The sequence below is a fragment of the Saccopteryx leptura genome, chromosome 4, assembly GCF_036850995.1.
Source record: "Saccopteryx leptura isolate mSacLep1 chromosome 4, mSacLep1_pri_phased_curated, whole genome shotgun sequence".
NCBI lineage: Eukaryota > Metazoa > Chordata > Mammalia > Chiroptera > Emballonuridae > Saccopteryx > Saccopteryx leptura.
In genome coordinates this window covers 6,819,680-6,837,100 of record NC_089506.1, presented here as the reverse complement: position 1 = coordinate 6,837,100, position 17,421 = coordinate 6,819,680, and the positions used below count along the sequence as shown (strand labels likewise).

At 43.4% G+C, this 17,421-nt stretch overlaps 1 protein-coding gene across 8 annotated transcripts in view; it reads right to left on the bottom strand.

Moving 5' to 3' along the window:
• WDR17 (WD repeat domain 17) overlaps positions 1-12,841 on the bottom strand; it is a 93,341-nt gene extending 80,500 nt beyond the window's left edge. For 6 of the 8 annotated variants that reach the window (XM_066380103.1, XM_066380105.1, XM_066380108.1 and 3 more), the window contains exon 1: positions 12,458-12,721. The gene's annotated coding sequence lies outside the window, so the exon portion shown is untranslated. Of the gene's footprint in view, positions 1-12,457; positions 12,722-12,767 lie in introns of those variants that run through there. The other 2 variants (XM_066380104.1, XM_066380107.1) reach the window with 1 other exon arrangement.
• Positions 12,842-17,421: the final 4,580 nt, after the last annotated feature.

Here is a 17,421-nt window from a genome sequence, read left to right as displayed (position 1 = left end):
CTATTTCAGTGCTTCCAGCCTGTCTTCTAATACACTCGAAGCCAAGTTCTCAAACTCCATTCTGCACCACCTCCTGAACTGATACATCCCTCAGCCATTTACCTGGAACCCTAATATGGACAGGTGTAGCGCAGCTTGTCTCTTTGAGTGCCGTTCCCCTTTCCCGCACTCCCACACATCCTCTTCTTTCTCCTCCAGTCCCCGTTTCAGAGACTAGCATTATACTCCAGGCAGTAAGCCAGGAGGTGCACATCCAGCCACCTCCGATTCCTTCATCCCCTTGGCCTCTCCTTCCCTCTAGATCACAGGGTTGTTATCAATCTGCTTTCAACAAGTCTCTTCAAAAGGCCATCTCTCCCTCCCCAGTGCCATCATTTTGGGGAAGCCCCTCGTGTGTTGTATAAATTCATAAATAGAAGAGTTTACTCCTTACTTTCATTGCAATTCCTAAACGTGTGCTATACTGTCATGATGTTGTGCCTTGAAATTTCTAATGCTTTTGCCTTAACGGCCCCCCTCCCCGTTCTTCTGGGAGCATCAAACTCTTCCATATTTAGGGACTCACAAGACCCAACTTAAATATCCATCTTCTTTGAAGCATTTTTCAAATGCAGCCAATCCTTCATGTGTTTGCCTTTGAATTACTTGTGTTTACACTGGACAGTGATTACTGTGGAGATCTAAATTGTGAGTTCCCCAAGGCAAAGGACCATGGCTCCGCCATGTTTGTCCAGAGATACCAAGTGTCTGCGGAGTGAAGTGACACGTACGGACCAGAGGAGACCGTCAATAAGAGTCAGTTCACGTGAGCTGAAGGTTCCTAGTACTGAAACCTGGGAAGGGTCTGACAAAACAGGCCCACGTGACAGGAAATGGACCCACTCACAAGTGGGATCCTTCTTCAACTCCTTGTAAGGAAGTGGCTAACCAAATCATCTAAAAAATTGTTTTTAGAAGGGTAAAAATATGCAAACTTGAATGGGTAAAATTATTTTATAATTTCCCAGGCACCGAGTATGTATTTATTATACCACTGCAAACTCAATGTAGTTAACGTGAATACCTTGCCTATAGGGCACACATCAGGTCTCTGTCTTATTTCCTGGTATTTTTTCATGAACACTAGTTACCATATTTGCAAGAAGTAAGGAAAGCAGAATATCTCACATCACATGATCTCAGGTGAGATACTGTTCTGCAGAGAAAGACCTCCCTCTGGCTGTACTCCTGGCATTTGGACAAAGTGACAGTGACAGAACCCGGCTCATTTACTGTAAGAACGGCACACAGTTTAAAGTGCCGCTCTCCTCACTGGGGAGAGCTGGGTGCAGAGCACCTGGGCCCTTAAGCTGACCTCATCAGAGGAGAAACCTGTCACGATTACTCAGCAATGACTGAGACAGGAAGGACAGACATGGTGGCACCTATTCCACGCCCTCACCTATTAAGATCAGTGATGGAAGGAAAGGACAATACTCAAAGGCTGAATGTCATCATGATACAGAAAATAAGTAAGATAGTAAAGTAAAATGTTTTGCCATGTCAGAAAACTTACTGCAAGCATTACTATCCAAACATGGTCTGATTGTTGGTCCTGGCCTTTTCATACATCTCTCTGCATCTGTATGTTTGTCATACCTCATCGGGGGCAGACTATCCTTGCCTGTTGTCTTGGGACTTGTCGCACGACTTGTTTTGCCTAGTGACGTGGGCAGAAGTCAGAGTGTCCCGGGTCCAAGCCCTGGCTACACGCTTGTTTCCCTTCCCACCCTGTGCCTCTGTCATCACCGTGAGAAGGACAATCCATGGCTACCTCACTGGTCCAAGGAGGATGACAGACAGAAGGAGCAGAGCCGCCACTGACAAGTCACAGATCTCCAGGGAGAAGCAGCACCATGCAGCTAAGCAAACCTGTAAGGAAAACCCTAGGCTTACACTCGCGAGCATAGTAAATGCTCATCGGTACATTTTGCTGAGTTTTGGAACGGTCTGCGACGAGTGTTTTTGTGTGAATAGCTAGCAGATATGTCGCCGCTAGTCCTATTGAGAACCAGCATTCCTGAGTCAGGAAGACATGCGCAATCCACGGAGACTGTCAATCAACTCAACAATTTCACTGTACCTGCATTAGGAAATCGGAATCTAATGGCTACAGGAATCAAGCAAGATTTATAAAGTTTATAGTGCTATGACAATCTATGTCATGTACAAGAAGAGTTAAAGAAGACGGGATATTTAAATTATCTAAATATAGAAAGAGATATTTATTAATATAAAGAACAAGTTATTTCACAGTTGTTTTTGTTTGTTTGTTTGTTTGTTTGTTTTGTTGTCTCTAGCAATTTGAAAAATAGTTATAATGAGTCTTTCTTTTCACAAGAGGAAAATGTATCAGCACATCTCAGGGGACCCATTCATAGACTCGCAATGTTTCCATTTTGTTATCCCTCACCCTTCTTAGAAACGCTTTCTAACTCTTTGTTAGGATAGTCAGGACTACCTCGGGGTATGGAAATTTTAAGCAAATAAAGTAACACCCTGCTCTTATTCTGAGAAGCTGGTTGTCTCGGCAGTCATCAACCTCTTTCCATAAATTCAGGATCTAAAATCAAGACCCAGGTGGGTAGTCCTGCCAGGAGTGGAAAGTACTAAAAGTCTCCAGTTGAGATTTCATGTGAACCTATTTGTATCAGATCCTGAAACGTTCACCTCTGCTCTCTTCTGCCTAAACTTGATAATGTTTTTCACTCGTGCATGTTTAAAATCCCAAACATAGTGAAATGACGTTTGGCCTATTATCTGAATCTTGGTCTCGGTTATGAATCTGCCTTGGTTCAACATTTGGATTTTTTCCACCCAGTTTTGCTTGTTATCTCACACTGAGATAGTGGCTTAATCCTCTGCCATGTCGGCATTCGCAGCTTACCCTTTCCTCTAAGCTCACCCTCTCCAGGTATGTCTTCTTACACGTGGTACCACCTGCAGTTACTCTCTTGGTCAGCCCTGTCTTCTCTGTTATTGTTTACCACAGCCATGACACTTACAGAAACTTCCTAACAAACTAGAATAAGCATGCAAAACAAGCACGGGCCACTGCTTGTGCAGTCAGAGGAGGATGGAGTATAAAATACACGGCATTGCTCAAGATCCTTCTCTTCCCCACACCTGCATGTGACCTGTCTAGAACCACGGTTGAAAGGGTCAGGGGAGAGGGCAGGGTTGTGAAAGAGACTCAGGAAGTGCCAGTGTTCCTTCCGCTGAAGACGTCGCACAAGCTGCTACAGATCTGGGGTCACCAGTCTGCCCACTCTTACTATGAATAGAACTCCTCTGAAGGAATCAAGATTAGTGGGAGGCAGTTGTCAAGAGCATTAGAGCACCACAATTTGGGGGGTTCATCCACCGAACCTAGACTAAAATCCTACATAAAAATGACAGAAGGAAGTCTGAGTCGGAGAGCAGACATACATATGGTTTAATAAGCATGCTTCAAATAGTCAGAATGATTCCGTATTTTTAAAAGCTTGTTATTTGTAAGGCCCTGGCTTCCTGCACCAGCAGACGGGTATAAATGTGCCAGTCCCCCCACTGAGGACAAGCAGGAAAGGTGGGTGAAAATGTGTGAAGTCTCAGACTGAGAAGGGGAGTCCCAAAGAAGTCCAGGTCCAGCACCTTTTCTTTGAGGACGGCGATTGGTGGGGGAGGAAAGCAGGCGGTGCTCCATTTTCCCAACAGGATTTTCCTAAAAAACAAAACGAAACTAGTGGCTGAAATACTAAAAAGCTCAGTAAGCTTCTGGTAATCTCACAGGGCTGGAGGGGGAGAAAATGGAAGTCAGACGCTGCCAAGGGAAAAACGCTCTAATATCGGTGTCCTTTCAGCAAGAACCACCGCGTCAGCATCCTAAGACGAAGGAGGAAGTAGAAATGGACCATCCCTTACAAAGACCGGAGGTCAGCTTCAAATGAACTCATTCGGTGATTAGATTAAGGTGATCTTCCCTATGTTAACGCTCTTTCTTCAAGAGCAAAAGTAAGCTCTCTCTGGAGGAAGAGAACATAGCGCTGTCGGGTTGCAAGGCAATCAAGGGAATTCCGAAGAGTAAAGAGCACGTCCCTGAAGAGACAGGACACAGGAGCAGTTTCACCAGGACAGGGCAGGGGAGAGAGTGGTGACAGCCGGTAAAGAGGGTGGGAACAAAACCAGACGAAACTGCCACTGATTTCCACAGGCCAGGGCGGGCCAGAGCGTCAATGGAGAATAAAGGGAGGCCCCGGAGGCAAGGTGAGTCGCACTCACCTCTCGGAGCATCTCCACAGCCCTCCCTGGTGGTGAGGAAGAAGACTGGGACACCTGCGGCACTCTGCCTTCTCCGCTCAGCTAGGACCTGTGGAAAGCCAGTGGCCACTGAGAGGGGACAGGTCTGAAACTCCGGAGACCTGCCGGGGCCTCCTCTCCAATGAAGCAACATCCCCACTCCACTGGGGAGAGGAAACAAACTCCTGCACTCCCAGGGACGACGGTGTGAATAAGAGAATCTCCACTGCCCCTGGGGACAGGCAGAAAACTGAGAGGGGGAAGGAGGAGCCGACCACCCTGGGGTGGGGGCGGTGGGCAGGAAGACCTCTGAGGCGCCATCCTGCACCACAGCTCGGAGCAGAGCCACAGTTTCAGGAAGTGCACGTTCTGTCCTGCGGCTGCCTGACGGTGGGAACAGTGTTCTTCCACGGGGTCGCAGGGAACACATGCCACGGAGCTCGTGTGAGTGGAGTGGGGCTTTCCCGGTAAGATGCATCGGGGTTGAAATGGAAGGCCGCCCACGGGTTCCCAGTGTCCTGTTCCCATCTGTCCCGCATGGAAAATGTCCACCCTAGTCTTTCTTCATCAGGCCCCATACAGAAATTAGTGTCCAGACATTGTCATGGTGCAGTCCAGTCTGTCCCTGGCCGCATCTGGCCAGCAAAGGTGCTGTGCCAAGGCCCAGGACGCTCCTGGGCCCCAGGCGGCCTTTAAGCTGCCTGGTTGGTGTAGAGCAGCTGTCCCCAACCCCCGGGTCGCGGACCGGTACCGGTCCATGGGCCATTTGGTATCGGTCCGCAGAGAAAGAATAATTAACTTACATTATTTCCATTTTATTTATATTTGTCTGAATGATGTTTTATTTTTAAAAAATGACCAGATTTCCTCTGTTACATCCATCTAAGACTCACTCTTGACGCTTGTCTTGGTCACGTGATACATTTATCTGTCCCACCCTAAAGGCTGGTCCATGAAAATATTTTCTGACATTAAACCAGTCCGTGGCCCAAAAAAGGTTGGGGATCACTGGTGTAGAGTGTGCAAAAGGACAAAGGACAGGGCGCATGGGCGTCTCCAAGTGAGAGAGGAGAAAAAGAGTGGCTTCTTTGCTGGGTTTTTATTATCTTGAGCTAGGAAAGACTAGCTTTTCTTCAAACCAACTAGTCAGTGTCTTGATCTTTCCTGGGTTTCTATTGGTACTTCACCCCAACCAATCAGATTCCTAGGCGATGGTGCTCATGTTGGCTCCCACTGCGCAGGCGCCCAGCGGAGGAATCCCTCCTGCTGCTTTTATTCCTTCCACCCATAGGTTGTACCTGGGGAAGAATGAAAAACTGGTCCTTCCTCCCTACATGGGGGTGGGGGGTGTTCACCCCCTTTCCTGGGCTACAATCCCCTGGGGTGTCCATACTGTACAGGCTATAGCCTCCTAGTCAATGGAATGCTGTAACATCCCACTGAGGCGGCGTCCCAGCTCTACTGAGCTTCCTATTTGATTCCCTCTTCCCGAGTTTGTCATGCTCAGCTTCTGATCCCCTCTGCTTCCCTTCCTTCCGCATCCCAGTCTGACGCTCCATCCACTGCGCCACCGCCTGGTCAGGCCCCTTCCTTATTAATGTACAGCTACCTCACTGACACCGCTGAGCACCACCACAGATCCAAAGTGAGGTTTGGCTGCCACAAGGGTGCTGGAAGGGGGGACACACCAGTTTCCCCTAAGGACAGAGTCCCTGGTGTAAGAGATAAACACTTAGTACAATCATACATGTGGGATACTATGTAATAATTAAAGTGAGCTATACACACAAAATGGATGAAACCTAGAATGTAATGATCCCTGAAAGTCAAATATAAAATGATACATATTACACGATTCCATTTATAGAAGTTTAAAAACAAGCAATATTAATCTACGCCATTAGTAGCTACGAGTTTTCTTGGCGGAGCAGGAAGTAGTAAGAAGCCGTGGGGAGATTTCTAGGAAGCTGACAATGTTTCTTTTATGCTAATTATGCTAATGAGCAAATTTTGCTGCCACAAAACACTAAACTGCTCATTTCTGCTGTCAGGCATATAATCTTAATAAAAAGAAATGAGACGCTAAGAATCCACAGCAGTTCTTTCTAATACTAACAAAATTAAAGGGGAAAAACCCCAAATAAACTTGTCCACATACAGATACTGTATAACTGGATTATATTTCCTAATTCACTGGGACACTTTCATTTATCTTTTTATCTTCCCCTCAGAGTTACCTACCCCATTTACTGCCCTTGGCCAATATATTCCAGAGCACATCAATTTAGATCTTTCTTTGAGATACAGTATTAATACTATTTTTATTCCACAAGTGTTTTTAGAAACAATGTCAGGGACAAGCAAATGAGGAAGATGGACACAAAAACTAAATAATCTCCTAACAGGAAAAGAGCAAAAACTGAAGTCTACCAAAACGAACTGAAGGGGGCAGAGATGGACCAGATTTCAGAGATGTATGTGGGGGTCCAAAATCTACCAACATGGCATTTCGTCACTGCCGCGGCTGTCCACAATGGATGCCTACTCATGCCACATCCCTCACAGGTCCTCTGAGGCCTCAAGTCTACACACTCAACGCTGTCACAATCCAATTCCCAGCCTGTTTAGCGTGCCATGTGTAAACTGGCCAGCTAAGTCTGCGATTAAGGAAATGCATGTGGCCAAGAAAAGTCAAGGCAGTCCTGAAGAAGAGGAATAAATCCGAAGGTTTACACTACCAGCGAACCACGCTGACTACAAAGCTATAATAATCAAGTCTGGGATCGGGGTGCAAGGATGCCACAACTGACTAACGGGGCAGCACGTGATGCCGGCACAGGTCCCACACACATTAGAAAATTAATGAGAATATTTTGGTTTTGGAGTAGAAAAAGATTTAGTGAATAGCACACAAAAGATTGCCAATCATATTGGACTATATGAAAGTTACATATTTATTTTCATTAAGACAACATTAGAGCCTGACCTGTGGTGGCGCAGTGGATAAAGTGTCGACCTGGAAATGCTGAGGTCGCCGGTTCGAAACCCTAGGCTTGCCTGGTCAAGGCACATATGGGAGTTGATGCTTCCAGCTCCTCCCCCCCTTCTCTCTCTCTGTCTCTCCTCTCTCTCTCTCTCTCTCTCTCTCTCTGTCTCTCCCTCTCCTCTCTAAAAATGAATAAATAAAAAAAAAGACATCATTAGAAAAGTCAAAAGCAAGCCACAGAGTGGAAAAAAATATTTATAATACATGTGATCAGGTAGACCCGGTTAAGACCCTGAAAGTAGTACTCTTGTTTCAAGTAAAATATATTTTTAAGAAAGATCTATGCCTAGGTATAGTAAGGCGAATTCAGGGAGTAATTTATTTTATTTTTTTACAACCTTAGAGCATTTAAGTAGAATTTTCTTATATATTTAATATGCCAGAACTCAGTGACACAATAACTATGTTAAACTGAACTATTATGATCTTGGTATTCTATAAGCAGCCAAAATATCATTCATATGTGAAGCAGAAACAAACAGATAGAAATTCCCTGTCACAAATGCAAGGATTTAGAAGACAATTAACCCATGTTATCTTCCTTAAATATTATTTAAATACAAATTACAGGCTATTGAAAAATTAATCAAAATAAACAACTTTAATATAAAAGTTGGCTCTTGGGTTTCTTGTATCAGAATTAACTAAGAAACTGGCTAAAATGTAGATTCCTGGATAACACATCCCAAGCCAGTGGGTCAGAATCTTGGGGTCTGGAAACTACTTTTTAACATCATTCTCAGATGATTAAGATACACAATAAAGCTTCAGAACTACTTACTTAATTCATCAATAGTAAAGATAAATTAGCAGAAAAACTGCCTCTGGTAACTTCTACTGAAGGAGATTAATCTCAATTTCTATCATTCTGACGTGGACCTTTCATGCAGTTGGCAGGGGGTTGTATCTAAGCATTCCCAACGTATGTCAAATCATGATGTTCTTAAGAGCTTAGACTGTAAAATAGGTCACAACGAGCCCTGTATTAAGCTATGTTAAAATCCTGGATTAGGGAGCAAATAGAAAAGAATACGGTCATTACGGTTGAGTCTGGACTCATCAAGTAACCACTCATACCAACGTGAATTGAGCCTGATGGGCAGAATGCAGGCATTATATGTAAGACCAATATCCTGACTTAAAGATGGGGCAAAGCTAATGCATCCCATCACTCGTCTACACACTAACTTTCATACGTCCCTCTGCTTTAACCACCAAAAGGAAAATTATACCAATTGGAATTATGGAATTAGATTTCTCTAGGTGCTTGGAGGATTACAGAATCTGTAATCTGGAAATGATTTTTAATTGGATAGAAGACCTAATCTACTTTTCTTGAACAACAGGGTCATTCATATACTTTCTGTGTGAACATTCCGAAAGTCAGAAAAAAAAATGTAAAAAACCAGAGAGGGGTAAAATCACATGTCCACTCAAAAACTAAGAATTTAGAAGTAAATATATTCCCCCGTAAGAGAGACATTACAATGTAAATATGTGAATATTTGTCATAAAAGATATATGATTATTTCTATACTAAAGCACAGCAAAATTACGCAGGCTTATTTTTGTAAATAGGATCGTTTGTCATGAAGGAAGACTGAGAAGCTCTGTCACGCAGCTGTGAACCCGAGCATCCTGCCCCCTTCTAATCGACCTGTCTTGTAAGTCGGATATAAGAGATCTGTAAGCAGGCTGGGCCTTTATGCTTATCTGTCTGTGAAAATCAGGACTTCCATTTATTTGGCAGTCACTGAGACTAACATTTGCATGTTCCGAGCAAAAGGTGCTAAAAATTATGTTGGCAGGTTGAGAAAAACCAGCACAGGAAATCAAAGGAATATAAAGCTTGAAAGCTTTAAAATGAAAAGAAATAGCCCACATAAAGTCACTATATCCACAAATGTCTTTAATATATGCATGCATTCGTTGATAGAGGGCCTGAAATGTTGTATCCGCTAAGGCAGGGCCGATGCCTAGATCAGAGAGGTTGCTACTGTACCTCGATAGACCATTTGTCAAAAAGTATCTCCTTAGCAAACATAAAATTCCCACTAAAGATGAACTAATATAATTAACACTGAAAGCTACTATTGAAACATAGAGGCTTACGAAATGGATTGACTATTATATTTCCAGAAGTGAATACATTTATTTAGTAGTTCATGGTACTCCCAAGTAAAGTTTCGAAAGTGGCATTGGACAGGGACATTATCAGCTCAAGAGCAGATCAGGTCCAATGGCAGAGTGAAGCTTTTATTGATACTTCTCAAACTCTACCTTCACAAGAGTCTCTGGAGGCATGTTAAAACCCAGATTCCAGAGCCCTCCCTCAGAGATTCTGACTTGGCAGGGGTGTGGCCTGAAAATCTGCATCTCTAACAAGCTCACAGAGATGCTGATGTTGATGTTGCTGGTCTAGGTAGGACACACTTTGAATAACACTGCTTAAGATGGCATTTGGTACTAACCTGACAGAATGTCTAGTAAATAAATGTATCCAACTTCCAAAGGTTACCTAGTATGACCATAACCTAGGCTTCAGATACAACTCCCGAAAGCTCCTTGTTTCTTGTATTCTTTCTTTTTTTTTTGGGGGGGGGGGTTTAATTCATTTTAAGAGAGGAGAGAGAGAGAGAGAGAGGAGAGACAGAGAGAGAGAAGAGGGGAGGAGCAAGAAACATCAACTCCCATATGTGCCTTGACCAGGCAAGCCCAGGGTTTCGAACCGGGGACCTCAGCATTTCCAGGTCGACGCTTTATCCACTGCGCCACCACAGGTCAGGCATTTCTTGTATTCTTAACAGTCAACTGTAGCTATGATGGCTATATACACTTATGTACCCATTGGGGTACATTAGGATAAGGAATTTCTAACATGACTGGACTCCAAAAAATCGCAAAAAGAACTTCGCAGCAAAACTTAAATTAAGAAGCAAATCAAAAAATTGTACAAGTTGTGGGAAAACACTTTTTTAACTAATATTTTAGGTGAACTTTCTATATGAACTTTCAAACACATGCACTTTGTTACACATCCCTCTTGAACATTTTATGTAACCTCAAGTAAGAAGAGTTTTCCTTCAGGCTTTGTTTCTCTACAGAGTCTATTCTTTGGGGAATGTCTGCATTTCTCTCAGGCATCCCTATTTCATTTCTTGCTCGCAGATCCCCAAGGAATAATCTCAACAGAGAGAGAATCATGTCCATGTGGTTATCATATATCACAGCATAAACCTGGACACTGAAAAGTACCAACCAACTCTTCGTTTAGTATATGTGAAAGAAAAGAAAGGAAGGAGTCAGAGTAAATAAGAAATCCCTCCCCATCTCCTAATACGATTTCTGTGGATTAAAACCTTCGCAAATCTCTGCCCTGACAACACACTGGAAGCTACATAACTTCACTTTAATGTCTCAGAGCTAAATGGAATAGATGTACAAAATACAAAAGGAGTGAATTTGGCAAATGCAGAAAGTAGCAGTAATGCTTGCATATACATCATTATCATAAATGGCTGGGTATACTAGTTATTCAGTAATCTGATAAACTGCTATCTTCCTTGCATATATCAGATCCAGATAATTACTGGAAAATAGGGAGAAAATGTAAACCCTTCAAAATTGCTTGAATTTCATTTTAGCCTTCACTATAGAGTTTAGGCAAATAAAATGTGGTAATATGGAGAATCTGTACATACTTTATTGATAGTGACAACCTAACCATTCATGTTGGACTTCTAGTATCAAGGCAAAGCCAACAAATATAAAACTATTCCTACTTTTCTCTGGGTAATTTAAGAACTGCCCCTCGCTCATCTAATGCCCAGGCCAAGGGCTACAAGATAGTCTATAGAAAACAACACAAACGCTCTACCCATAGTAGTCCCTCTATTGCAATCAGAGGAATTCAAAAAACATTTCTTTCTAATCTAAATTAATTTGTGTCTTTCTAATGTATGGGATTATTATATGACTAATGGGTCACAGAAATTTTTAGTACTCCAGTATATAATTATTAAAAACAAAAAGAAAAATTTAAAAACTTTTAAATAAATATATATGTATTTTTCAGAGATACCCACAGTTTTTTTAAGTATTTCTATTAATATCAACACAGGGGAAAATCAGATCTCTCTCTATATAGATTATATAGACTAAGTTTGCGGAGCACACTTAAGCACTATGTGATTTATCTTTCCATGTGTAGCCTTTGAAAGAGGCCACTGGTTTAGTCAGTTTAGAGAACTTCCCAGGAACTCTCAATGCAACCACCTAAAAGTGGCATCACAACATCAATCTCTAAGCAATCCACTAAAGTATGTTCCCCCCAAATTTTGTTGAATTCATTGTCACTTAATCACTCTATTTAATTTTAGATCTCAGGAGAGGAAAGGGAGTCAGACGGGGCTCACCCAGGTAAGGTGTAGCTATGCCCGTTTCTTGCACTTAGGCAAGCAGGGCAGAAGCTCAGCAGGGCATGAGACAGCTTTTGCCACAGGCCCGAGCTGGGGGCACCCAGCACTCAGCATCAGCCCCTCCCAAGCCAATCGCCAAGGCCAGGCTGCAGTCTGTGACAGTCACAGGGCCTTTATTTATTCTCTCTCCCTGGACCAATCTCTCCCCTGGAGATCTGTGAACAAGGAAGTGGGATAGGGATGCCGAAGGAATTTACTCGGAAGAAAAACGAAACGTCAAAGAAACGTTTTTCCTTACTCGAGGTTGCTCATAATGTTGGACAAGGACTTGGAACTTTGGTTATAGAAACTGGTCGAAAAATGAATTTCCGCGAACAGTAAATATTTCTGAAGTCCTCAGACGATGAAAGACTGAGAAATGTAGTATCTCTCAACACCTTGTTAAAGAATCCCATTAATCATGATAATATATATGGAAGTTATAAAAACAAGCGCGACTTATTTTTGATGCATGATCTAAGTAATCACTAAATTCATTCAAATCCGTTGCTTTTAATTAATACGGTAAAAAAAAAAAAAAAAGTCAGGTTAAGTTTTTGCTCCTTTTAATATTTGCAAGCAAAAAGTCTGGAATTTGGGGGGCCAGGGCAGGAAATACTGTCTTGTTAGGATTTACCTGACTTACAGGATGCCCCTGAACATGAACCACCGTCTTTTCCCCGGGACGCCTCCTTCTTCCCGACGGCTTTCCCGGGACGACCGGCTTCCCACGCAGGTGGCCCAGACACACAGGTGCTCAGGGACGGGACCCCCTGGAAGGGAGCCGCCGCCCCCGGCGGGCCGCCGGGACTGCTCGGCGGGGGAGAAACAGGTGTGTGTCTGGGACCCGGGCGGGACGCCTGGAGGACGCGCACGGCGGGGCCCTCGCTCGCACGCGGCGCCACACGATCCGGACACCGCCGCCAGGCTGCCCGCCGGCTCCTTACCTGCAGAACCGGGGCGATGCCGCGGCGAACAGCGCAAGGTGCTGAACCGGGGCAGCGGCGGCGCAAGCCCAGCCCCGCGCGGCCCGCCCCGCCTGGCCCCGCCCGGCCCGGCCCGCCTCTCCTCCTGCGCGCCGCGGGCTCCCGGGGCGGGGCGGCCTGGCCGCGGGTTCCGAGGGACTCGGGCGGGGGGCGGGGCCAAACAAAACAACCGCGGCTCCCGGCGCCCCTGGGCCCGCCCCGACGTCCACGTGACGGCCGCCTTGGCCGCTGATTGGAGCGTCAGGTGGAGAGGCGGAAGCGGTTTATGACCCCTGGAAACCTCGAGCGCGGGAGGTGGTTACCTGGCAACGGGCAGTCCCCGGGTTCCCAGGCTCTGCGCGAGGCTCCAGGAGAGTTGACAGTGAGGCTGGAGGTGCAGGAAAACGGTGAACCACCCACTAGCAGGTCCCACGTACCGAGTTTGCGCTTTCTAGGGAAATGAGTGAGTCAGATATACAATGCGTGGACCACAGTCTCCTCCCTGAGGGGCACGGAGGAGGGAGGTGAGCATCTCTCAGCGGCCAGGCTGCCCTAGCTTTGAACCATCATCCCCTGTGCTTCATCATAATCTCATTGGCCTCCAGTCTCTCCATGGGAGACTTCTTAGGATGCAACTATTGGTCTCTATTATTGGAGCTCAGAGCGTGCAAAACTGACATTTTCCTTCTGGAATCCAGTTGAAGGGAAATGCTCGGTACTGTCATTTATATTTTCTTCTTCATGTCTCTGAAATACCTTCATTACCTATGGCCATTATCAAGCTCGTGGGAGAAAAGAGCCTCTGTACCTTAGCATAAAGTGTATTTAATTACATTTACTGAGCTTTCATGGTATATCAGACTCTGAATAACTAATGAATGGTTTACCTCAATCAGGGAAATTCCCTGAAAATAATTCCTACCTTCCTGTTGGGAAAACAACTGTGTTAGGCTTGCTCACTTGTACTTTGTCAGATTAGTGTGTGAACACGTGGCAGCACCACCTGTGTATCGTCTGTGTAAGGCTATGGGTGCAGGCCCTCAGGGAGGATGCAGATTGCAGATTGCCTGCCCACCACTGTGAGGGGACAGTTTTGCTGTTCACTTGTCCCTGCTTGTTTGCTGGTCCACATGGCGAGACTCCGCCTTCTGAGACTCTATTAAATGGGAATGGCCCGATGCTCTCCTTTCTCCACTGTTTGCCCGAATCCAATGTGGACCTGCCTGGCCGTGGCCTCCAGCATGACACCTCCGGAGCCACAGAATTGTTGTTCTTTTCTCTAATTGTATTCTCTGCAGACTGTTTTCTACCACAGCACTTACTTTATTTTGCAAGTTAAAATTGACTTAAAAGTTGCCTTTTCATATTGATAATAAACTTGTTAAAAGCTAAAGTCAGCCCTTACAATTGCTTCCTACATCTAACAGAGTGCCTGAGGAATAGCAGACCTTCAGTAAATGTTGGATGGATGGATGGATGGATGGATGGATGGATGGATGGATGGATAGCTGGCTGACTGGTTGGCTGGCTGGCTGGCTGGGTAAAAAAAATAAACTAGCCCATAATCTCCTAGAGAAAGTATAAAAGGCAACAACTAAATATAATTCGATGTATTAATTTCTACAATAGAGTTACATGAAAGCTCTGTAAGATGATTTCACATGAAGGAGAAAGAAATTTTGTCTCCCAGTGTATTCAGAGGAACTTTCAACAAGAGTAATATTTGAACAGGCACTTATTAAATAAATGGATTTCACCTGATGGAAAAAGGGACAGGACATACCACACAGCATGGACAGCATGGCCCAAAGCACAGAATTGGGAAAAGGCATGACTGATGTAAATAATTTCACTTGTTTGCTTCCTCTGGGAGGTCAGTTTGGGTACCTGAGTCATGAGGGGACATAGAAATGGGCAAAGACTGAAGAATTCAAATAAAAAAACAAGATGAGGAGAACACTGGACTTCCTCCTTTAGGTTACACTCTAAGCTCTGAAACCAGGGCTTTTTCTTTCTTTTTTCTTTAAATTTATTTAAAAAATTAAACTGAATGGGGTGACACTGATCAATAAGAGTACACAGGTTTCAGGTAAACTTTTCTGCAGCATTTGAACTGTTGGTTGTGTTGTATGCCCATCACTCAAAGTCAAATCATTTTTCATCATCATATATTTCTCCCTCTTTTCTTGACTCCCCTCACCCCCTCCTCACCAGCGCCTTCCCCCCGGTAACCACTTCACTCTTATCTCTGTCCGTGAGTCTCATTTTTATATCCCACTTATGGGTGAAACCATATAGTTCTAACTTTTTCTGATTTACTTATTTCACTTAGTATAATGTTCTCAAGGTCCTTCTATGTTGTTATAAATGACTATATGTCATGATTTGTTATGACTGAGTAGTATTCCATCACATATATGTACCACATCTTCTTTATCCAATCCTCTATCGAAGGGCACTTGGGTTGTTTCTATATCTTGGCCACTGTGAATGATGCTGTGGTGAACCTGGAGTTGCTTGTGCCTTTGTGTAGCAATGTTTTCGAGTTTTTTGGGGTAGCTACCCAATAGAAGGATTGCTGGGTCATATGATAATTGTATTCTTAATTTTTTGAAAAACCATCATACTCTCTTCCATAGTAGCTATACCAGTTTACGTTCCCACCAGCAGTAAATGAGGATTCCTTTTTCTTCATAGCCTCTCCAATACTTATTACCTGTCTTGTTGATAATAGCCAATCTAAGGGGTGAGGTGGTATCTCACTATAGTTTTGATTTGCATTTCTTTAATAGCTAGTGATGATGAATATCTTTTCATATAGCTGTTAGCCATTCGTATGTCTTTATGATAGAAGTGTCCATTCAAGCCCTTTCCCCATTTATTAATTGGGTTGTTTGCTTGTTTGTTGCTGAGCTTTGTGAATTCTTTATATATTTTGGATATTAACCCCTTGGGTCCACTCTCTTCTGGCTTATAGAGTTTCTGCTGAGAAGCCTAACGATGACCTAATGGGCCTTCCTTTATATATTATGTTCTTCTTTTCCTTAGCTGTCTTGAAGATTCTTTCTTTGTCATTGATTTTTTGACAATTTTATTATAATATGCTTTAGAGAAGACTTGTTTAGGTTGAGATAACTAGATGTTCTGTTTGCTTCTTGGATTTGAGGATCTAACTCTTTCCATGGGCTTGGGAAGTTCTCATCAATTAATTTTTGGAATAGGTTCTCCATTCCCTTCTCCCTCACCTTTTCTTCTGAAGTACCCATTATTCTTATATTGTTCTTTCTGATGGAGTTAGATAATTCTCACAGAGCTCTGTCATTTTTTAAAATTCTTGCTTGACCAGGTGGTGACACAGTGGATAGAGTGTCATCTGGAATGCAGAGGACCCAGATTTGAAACCCTGAGGTCACCAGTTTGAGCACAGGCTCATCTGGCTTGAGCATAGGCTCACCAGCTTGAGCATGAGTTTGCTGGTTTGACCATGGTCACTAGTTTGAGCCCAAAGGTCACTAGCTTCAAGCCCAAGGTTGCTGCCTTGAGCCCAAAGTCACTGGCTTGAGCAAGGGGTCACTGGCTGGTTTAAGGCACATCTGATAAAGCAATCAGTGAACAACTAAGGTGTTGCAACAAAGAATTAATGCTTCTCATCTCTCTCCCTTCCTGTCTGTTTGTCTCTATATGTTCCTCTCTCTATCTTTATCTGTCTCCTATTAAGTAAGTAAGTAAATAAATAAATTCTTGAGTCTCTCTCTTCTTTCCTCTGTAGCATCTCTTGTTGCCTGTCTTTAATGTCACTGATTCTCTCCTCTATCTGGTTTATTCTATTACGAAAACTGCCAGCTCATCTTTTAGTTCATGTATTGAGTTCTTCATCTCTGTTTGTTTCTTTTTCGAAGTTTCTATCTCCTTGGTGAAATATTCATTTGGTTTATTAATTTGATTTTTGAGCTCATTAAATTACCTATTAGTGTTTTCTCACATCTCACTGAGTATTTTCAGAACTTCAGTTTTGAATTCTCTATCATTTAACTCCAACATTTCCATATGATTGAGATTGCTTTCTGGATATTTTTCATTTTCTTTCTGAATTACACCTCTTTCTTGCATAGTCATGGTATTCATTTTCTCATACCTTGATGGCATTTGAGAATGCTATTGTTAAGAAATCTAACAAAACATGGGGAAAAATAAAAATACAATAAAAATAGAAAATAATTTAAAAATAGTGAAAAGTAAAAAAATTACAGAAAAAACAAAGAGCAAAAACCAAAACAATAAAAATATAAAAGATAAAATTCAAAAGAAAAAAAGAGATTTCAGTTTTGAGAGCTTTTCCTGTTTTCTTCCAGTAGGTGGTGCTGTATTACAAGTTATAGCTCTGAAATTCTTGAGATGTTGCTGTTGCAATGATAGAGACAGGACTGCAGTCATGATGATGGGTGATCCCTGTTGTGAGGGCTCTATGGCTTTAGCAATGGATTGAGCAATGATGATAGGCCTCTAGGTGCTCCTCCCCACATCTCAACAGAGCAGAGGACCAGACACTAAGCATGCCTGACATCTGTTCTTCAGAGTAGAGAGTGGCTCTGGAGAGCTAGCTGTGGGATCTGTCTCTGCGTTCTCCTACCAGTAA